Consider the following 8,978-nt stretch of genomic DNA (forward strand, 5'->3'; position numbering starts at 1 on the left):
GGCGGGGAAAAAAGGGTTCTCATTAGGGGCAACTTCAGATTGGATCCCGAATTTAATCACTACAAAGTTGCAGCAGAATGGTGAGGTTGAGCTTGCTATAACAATAAGGGCCACTTGCAAAAGTCAGACCCGAGTCCAGTTTCATGTTTCAGATCCCTCCCCTCTGCCTGCCCCCCGCCCCCCAAAAGTATTTGATTTATTTGTTCTAATAAGTTCAGAAAATGTTGTGACTTTATTTCTGTATTCATTTACTGTTTCAATACAAATAACCTGAAACAATAATTGGCCTACATGTTCCTTACTCTAGAAATGTAAATGTCCTGTTGTTTGAATTCAGCAGTGATAAAACCTACACTTTTATTTATTTCCACCCCGACCCATAGTTGCAAGGAGAGGAATAGGGCTGGAATATTGAGCTATGGTGCTGGTCAGGTTTGGCTAGATCATGGAATCATAGAAAATTAGGGTTGGAAGGGACCTCAGGAGGTCATATAGTTCAACCCCTTGCTCAAAGCAGGACCAACTAGATCATCCCAGCCTGGATTCTGTTAATTGGGCCTTAAAAACCTCGAAGGTTGGAAATTCCACTGCCTCTTTAGGTAACTTGTTCCAGTGCTTCACCACTCTCCTAGTGAGAGAGTTTTTCCTAATATTGAATCTAAACCTCCCTTGCTGCAACTTGAGCCTGTTGCTCCTTTTTCTGTCATCTGCCACCACTGAGAACAGTCCAGCTCCATCTTCTTTTGAACTACTCCTCAGGTAGTTAAAGGCTGCTATCAAATCTCCTTTCAGTCTTCTCTTCTCCAAACTAAATAAACCCAGTTCCCTCAGCCTCTCCTAATAAGCCATGAGCCCTAGCCCCCAAACCATTTTCATAGCTCTCCGCTGGACTCTCTCCAACTTGTCCCAAAACTGGACACAGTACTCCAGATGTGACCTCACCAGTGCAGAACAGAGCGGAATAATTACTTTCTGGATCTGCTGGCAACACTCCTACTAAAGCACCCCAGTGTGCTGTTATCCTACTTGGCAACAAAGGCACAATGCTGACTCATATTTATCTTATTGTCCACTGTAACCCCCAGATACTTTTCTGCAGAGCTGCTGATTAGCCAGCCGGTCCTCAGGCTTTCAGTGCATGGGATTCATCATAGAAGGCAATCAGGTTGGTTAGGCATGGCACCAGTTATTTCATCATAGAGGGCAATCAGGCTGGTCAAGCATGACTTGCTCCTGGTGAATCATAGAATCATACAAAATGAGGGTTGGAAGGAATCTCAGGAGGTCATCCAGTCCAACCCGCCGCTCAAAGCAGTACCATCCCCAACTAGATCATTCCAGCCAAAGCTCTGTCTAGACAGACTTTGAAAATCTCCAAGGATGGCACTTCTACCACCTCTCTGGGTAACCTGCTTCAGTGTTTTACTACCCTTCTAGTGAGAAAATTCTTCCTAATATCTAACCTAAACTTCTCTTGCTGCAACTTGAGACCGTTGCTCCTTATTCTGTCATCTGCCATCACTGAGAACAGTCGAGCTCCATCCTCTTTCATACCCCCCTTCAAGTAGTTGAAGGTTGCTATTAAACCCCCCTCAATCTCCTCTTCTCTAGACTAAATAAGCACAGTTCCCCCCAGCCTTTCCTCATAAGTCATGTCCCCCAGCCCCCTCACCATTTCTGTTGCCTTCCACTGGACTCTCTCCAATTTGTCCACATCCTTTCTGCAGTGAGTGCCCAAAACTGAACACAGTACTCCAGATGTGGCTTCATCAGTGCTGAATAGAGGGGGCAAAGTCAAAAGCTCCAGGTGAGGAGCATGAATCCATGTTGACTTCGTAGTTGCTGTCTTCTCCTCCAAGTGCTTAGAAATGGATTCTTTGAGGACCTGCTCCATGATTTTTCCAGGGATTGAAGTGAAGTTGACTGGTCTGTAGTTTCCCAGATCATCCTTCTTTCCTTTCTTAAAGATGGGTACTATTATTTGCCCTTTTCCAATCATCCAGGACCTTCCCTGATTTTCAAGGATAATGGCCAGCAGCTCTATAATCAGAGTCAGGGGTGAAAACACACCCATGTTCCTGAGCTGGATCCAGATTGCAAGAAACCTCATAGATCTAATTTGATTCTGGAGCCAGCAGTGGTAATGGGGTAAGCAACAGTGCTGGGAGGTTGCTAAGGCTATGGTTTACCCCCTGCCCTTGCCATCAGTTGCTTACCCCTTCCCTTGCCAACAAAGCTTGGTAGCTAGGAATTTGGCAGCAGGCCTCTCCCCCAAATTCCCAGTCCCTCTAAGAGTCCTGTGGGCCACATTCCACCTGTACAGCATATGTTCAACACGCCTGTGCAACTTGGTAGGTTGGGTGAGGACTTGGCATTTTTTATCTCCAATAAGACAAAACTCTTTTTTCCTCTCCCCACTTTTCCTGCATCTGCATAAGTCCATGTAACTCCAAAATCTTTAGATCCTGATTAGATCTGCCCACTGGGCCCCTGCTGCAGAGCTAGAACTTTCCTGAGCAATAGGAACAGAAAGAAATTATGCTGATTTACTTTATGGTCTATATCAAACCTGACCAGTGTCTATTGCCAGGGGAGGATGATGCTATAATTTTGTTTTCTATTTCAAAGTGTAAGTCAATAATGGAATCTCAGTGAGTCTTGTGCTAATCCAAGGGATGTTTCATGCATATATCAGGGTTAGTCTCCAGTAGGGTATTTGACCAGTCAAATAACGTTCAGTCAATTGACCGGTCAAATATTGGTCAAAAATTGTAAAAAAAATTGTCAGTGGGCCCAACTAATATGCAGAAAAAAGCACAAATTTTCCACTAAGAAATGTGCCAAAAAACAAACAAAAAATCATATTTCTGTCAAGAAAACTACAAAAAATGTAGTCTGTCTTTTCTTTCTTTCTTTCTGTAAAATTGCTATAATCATTGACTGGTCAAAAATATGCAGTCAATGGACCAGACAATTAACTGGCTTGCTGACCCTAGTTTCCAGAGTGTCATGTGATTTTTTTCAATATGTTAACACCAATGGCATTTGCACCATGTATATACAGATGATCCCTGTTATTGTAATATATTTTTTGTACTGAAGCATATTTAGCTTTTTTTCCCTTAGCAATCTAAGGCCTCATTTGTGATTTGAGGCCTTTTATTTAAAAAAAATAAAATCAAAAGATGAGTTCTCATAAAGTCATAGAAATTTAGAAATATAACTTAATGTGTACATCACAGAGTTGTCATGCCTAAGGAATCTGCCAAAGGAAGCTTTTCGTTTTGTATAACAGTATTGCTGACTATAAGGGCTCTAGCATCATAGACTGGCCCCAAAGTCACGTGCTTTTTAACAAAGATAATATTGTGTCTTTTGACGTTGGAATGCCCCTTGCCCATTCCCAGTAAGTGTGTGTCAGTTGTGTTACCCACTCTCCCAAATATATTGAGAGGTGACTGTGACCCCTGCAGCCAGATTTTTCATTCCACATCCATACTCCGCTATTAATTCTGCTTGCCAGCCTACAAGTTGATCCTGTCCCCAGTCCTCCCAGCTGTTTCTCTTCCACATTTCCCCTCTGCCCAGCCTCCAGACAACCGTAGGTCAGTTCTTCCCCTATATCAGTGCTGTCTGTTAATTACCCTCACCTCTGATTCTCTGAGGGCATTGCATTTCCATGTCCCGGGCTATCTTCCAGGTTGAGGGAGGAAGGCTGTTCTCAGGGTTGTCACTTTCTTCCCAGGCTTCATGCTATGGGGAGTAGAAGGGATACAAGCACAGGAAACAGCATTTTGCTCACAGAAAGGGAGCTGCCTCTGTGGTGTTGCAGTTGTGTGCATATATAAATTTCATTCCTCAGCCTACTTTTTTCTGTGCATTAATCTTGAGGCATTGTGCAATGAGAGCTGGATATAAGCATAAATATGACATTAGAAGAAAACAGGTTAGGTTGAATCTTGCCATCCTTATGCATGTGAAACCCCCAGTGATCAAAAAGAGAGTTTAGCTTGAATAAGGATGGCTGGGAACTTAGGTCTACATTTCTTTAATTCTCACTTTTAACTCTAGTTTTAAGGAAACTAAAGAGCATCTAAGATTGCTCCATCAACATCAGTACAAGATGAGCATGAATAATGCAAATTGTATGTGTTAATAATATCACTAGATGTATTCTTGTTTCTGCACAATAATACAGTTACAAATTGTTCAAGGTGTTGTGAATGTATTTCTAAACTGCCAAACCACTGAGATATGCTGTTGTACAATACATAACTGTGGGCATGTATATGAACCATTTTAATCATTTAATATTATCTAAGCTTTCTTCTGGATTTTCTTGAATGCAAAGATAGCATTTATCTCTGTTGTAAGGATGGTGTAGTTCAAACCATGTCAATGATGAGGCTGGTTACTGAAGGGATTGTTTCCTACCATTACCATGTTCAGACTCCAGCAGAAAGGTTCAGGACAGAACGGGTATGGAGCACAAACTCTCAAGAAAACATTAATGTATCCTCCTCAGGCTGTTCCTGGTCTATGAATAAACAGACGACTTAATCCATCTACCTCTTTTCATATGCAAAAGAAAAAAGTGCAAACAAAATCCAATTAGTTGATTCATCAGAAGAATGTCCGTTTGAAGCTATGCTAGTAAAAATACCCTTAAACAGCTAAAGTTTGTCTTTCTTTAATTTGGGAGGGGGGAGGAGGGAGAAATCCAGAAGAGAGTAGTCCAGCTCCTCTAGAGTACATTGAAACCTAGTAGGAAATGTATTTACAGTTATATTAACAGTTATACTAACATTTGCTCTAACAATTATGAATATAGTTCCAAGAGAAGATTGTATATATGGCTTTGTGGATGCAGAGTTTCTACCATAGTTCAGTTACAAGACTGATGCTAGTCTACATTTTGTACCAAAATATCATGTTCTGTGCACTGTATTTACTGTTATACCTAAATATGTACTCTATACACACAAAAAATAAAACTTATAATCATGGACTTGTATCTTTGGTACTCAGTAAAAGCATTTTTCCTGTGTCAAAGACTATTGTCATGGGCATATTAGAAATGTGTTTCTCAATAAGCACAAGATACTTATTAGGGCTCTGCAAAGGTTCAGTGTCTGATTCGATTTGGCTAGATTCGGTGACCAAGTCTTCAAATTCAAATTGAATCAGGAGACCCTTTAATCTCTCTGAATTGAATCAGAACCCTCCGAATCAATGCAGAGAGATTCAGAAAGATTCAATGATTTGGACATAGATACAGCTTTAAATATTTTTTCTACATACCTCAAGGTACCAGGCAGCTCATGAATGCTGAGATGCTGGGGCAGATGAAACATCTTATAAGAGTGTATGGAGGTTCCCAGCACGCTCGGCAGCAGACCTGGAAGTGGACCAGAAGCACTTCCAATCCACTTCTGGGTCTGCCAGGGAGCATGCAGGGGGGCCTCTTCACACCCTCCCGGCTTGGTGACTGGTGCCTCCATAACAGAGAATAAGAACACATCAAATTCAATTTTTTCCAATCTGAAACAGTATACTCTGACTAAATAGGTCTAAATAATCCAGTTAGCAGAAACCACTTCATACAGGAAAAATACTTGAAAAATATTATCATCTTAAAATGGCTGCTAGTTCTTAGCTAAACCTTAGACAGTCAAAAACCTTGAGGCTTAATCAATTCAATCTTTGTAGGTTAGGCTAAGCTGCATAGATCAAACTGATCAGCAAGTGAACAGACATTCACTTTTGATTCCACTTTTGATTCCAGAAATGCAGCCACATGCCTACAGGGGCCCAAGCTAGAAGCTGGGAAGCACTAGAGCACACCTCCCTGCTCAGCTGGACCAGACAGCTTGGGCCAAAGCTACTAAACCCACCCTACAAAGCGGGTTTGTGGAGGAGGTGTAACACATCCTGGGATTCTGGGGGACTGTGAGTTAATTTGAATCTGGAGAGGATCTGGGACAGAAGTTCGATAAACTGATTTAACTTAAATCAGTGAAGTCTGATATTACATCCATCCAAGTTTATTTTAAACCAGTTTCAGCTATCGTGAAAGAGTTTATGTGCACTGAACTTTTGTTGTGTTACAGTTTTGAACTGGTTTCCAATCACTTATACTGGTTTATGTATAAATTATGTCCCTAATTTATAAGATTAAGAAGTCTTATCAGCATCTTCTTGGATCATGCTGCATGTATAGTATGTTTTTTAGATATCTTTTCAGCTGCTTTAGAGAATTTTCATTTATCTTTCTAGCCTTTGATCTTGTGAAGAAGGGGTTTATTTAAAGACTCCCATCTTTGTCAAACAATTCCAGGTGTTTTCTTCATTATTTAATCACAGAGCAAACTAAAACAATCAAACCACCTCTAAACGTGGTCTCCATTGCCATTCTAAGTTTGGAATTCATTAGACTTCCTCAGTTTAATAATGCATGGATACCTATGTTGTTCAGGAGATGTGGGCATCTGGGCAGAGTCTAACAGGCTGGGACACTAATAATACAGAAAAAACTATCAATGTTTCTCACTGTCTATACTCCTCAATGCATCAGTAATCCCAGGATATTAGTGCTGAGCTTCATTTTGTTTCCCTTTTTAATATCAAGCATCTGCTGAATTCTCTACCACTTGAAATTAGTAAGGAGTTCAGAGCAACAGCTTTTTCCTACCCTCTCAATTGGACTTTTTGAGCCTCAGTAGCAACATATCCCAACATGACAAAGAATCATAGAAGTAGGGTCAGAAAGGACCGCGTAGATCTTCAAGTCCGACCCCCTTCCTGGGCAGGAGGAAAACTGGGCTCAAATGACCCCAGCCAGGTAGGCACTGAGCCGCTTCTTAAAGACCCCCAGGGTAGGAGCCAGCACCGCTTCCCTTGGAAGTTGGTTATATTAACATGCTGCTTGGCTGCTTAAATTGAAAGAAGGATTGAAATAGCTGCAATACAAATCCAAACAGATCATAACATTGCTTAATACTTTCTTTCCCTCAGAAAGGTTCACACATGAACTTTACTTCACACAAGTTTTACCAAATGGCACAGCATCTCATGAAGTGAGCATCAGATAATAAATATATAATATGTGTGTGTGTGTGTGTGTTATTACTTTGGTTATTCTATAGGGCAAATCTCCCCTGCCTTCTACATCTCTCTTAAAATGTCAGATTAGTGACCCTCAAAGAGGGCACGTTGTACCTGGGAGTTTGCCTAACATTTTCCCAACTTCTTATGTATTTCCTGGACCATCACGGCTACAACAATACTTCAGGCCTACTACAGATTAGTTATTATAATGGAGCCGTAGTGGTATATATGTGACTTTTCTGTTTTTTCTAAAAGCTAGCAAAAAAATAAAGAGAAAGCACACATGGCTTTCTTTGAGAAGTATGATAATTGGGGAATATAATGTATGGCACTAATTCACTGGCTTTGAGGTCTTTTAAATAGCTTTTTTAAAAAGCTGTGCCTGGATAGAAAATTAAAGAATTGCTCATGCAATGATGATACCATTTATGTTAAAAGAAGGCAAGTAATTCAGGGACTGTGTAAGAATTACTTTTAGACATCAACTGGCAGTGTTACTTAATTACTCAATTTGTGACCATAATGACTAAGCAAACTATGATGCAAATGACTAACAAAGCTTACCTTTGCATTGTACTTGTTATCTGTAGATCTGACAGCATTTTACAAAGATGGGGAAACATTAATATGGTGATTGTTTAAAAAGAAGTGGTATGCTGTGGCAGGGCACTGTTTGTGCCTGCCACTTTAAGGGCAGAAGGCAGCAGCCAGCAGCTGCCTGATGAGGGCAGCCATTTTGAATATAGGGCTGCCCATATAAACAGGGCAGTTCTGCTGCTGGAGGCTAGGCAACAACATTGCCTGGCTGGAGGGCTGCTGATATCACCTGGAGGTAAAGGAGGAGCTATAGGGGAAGGTAAGGAGGCTCCTGGTCCTGGGCATGACCTAAAACTGCACCTTGTCAGGAGTGGGTGGCCTGGTGGGGCTCCCAGTTGTGCGGGAGCCCCCAGGAAATGCCAGGCCATTTACCACCCTGGTGAAAGGTGGGTTGGGGTGCCTTAACCCCTAGCTCCTACAACTGGGTGGGTTACCCCTTGTTTGGAGGGTGGATCCCTGGAGAGAGAGAAAAGCCATAGACTCAGGCCTGTCTGAACTTCCCCTGACAGGTCAATGCTGGGGCCAGGACTGGAAGGGTCGAAGGGCCAGGGGCCCACTGCGAGGAACCCCCAAGAGCTGCGGGCCTGGGGTCACGACTGGCCTGGAGGTGGGCCAGAGCTAGTGAGCTGAAGGTCCCAGTGTGGGGACCACACCCAGAAGGGGAAGCGGTTCTTCAGGGAGCTATGCTGCCTAATATGAAGGCAGATGAGACCGCCTGATGAGAGGATTCCAGGTGGGGTTCAATCAAGAGGATTCTGAGGCCCAGTGTGGGGGCCGGTGATAATGAGAACATCTAGATGCCATCAGCGAGACTTGGGCTGTGGTGTAGGGGAGGAATGGAGCCACAGATAGCACCCCCTGGCATCGGGGTAGGCAATGGGCAGCCTCCCGCTTAATTAACATCTATTAATTAATTATACCAACAAAGTGTGGCAGGCAAGAAGGCAGGTGATTAGCCCAGAAGCAGGTGGGCAGTCCGCAGGGAAAGCGGCCCTGAGGAGGCCCCCTGTTACATATGCTTAAACCAAACTGCTGCCTGTGCGGGCCAGCTCCCGGTCCCGTCCTCGCCGGGCGCGAGCCGGGCCTGTCTGTGTGCACGCAGGCTGTGGCCGGCAGCCCGGGCACACGGGGCCGGAGAAAAGTCACGGGGTGGAGTAATACGCTCGAGCTAGAATCAGTCACGGAGGCGTAATGGTTGATTGAAAAGATTATTTACTTACACCGGAGATGGTCGTGGTGCAGGCTGGACAGTTTCCCAGGTACAGCTCCGCTTC

The sequence above is a fragment of the Alligator sinensis genome, unplaced genomic scaffold (genome assembly GCF_000455745.1).
Source record: "Alligator sinensis unplaced genomic scaffold, ASM45574v1 scaffold185_1, whole genome shotgun sequence".
Taxonomy (NCBI): domain Eukaryota; kingdom Metazoa; phylum Chordata; order Crocodylia; family Alligatoridae; genus Alligator; species Alligator sinensis.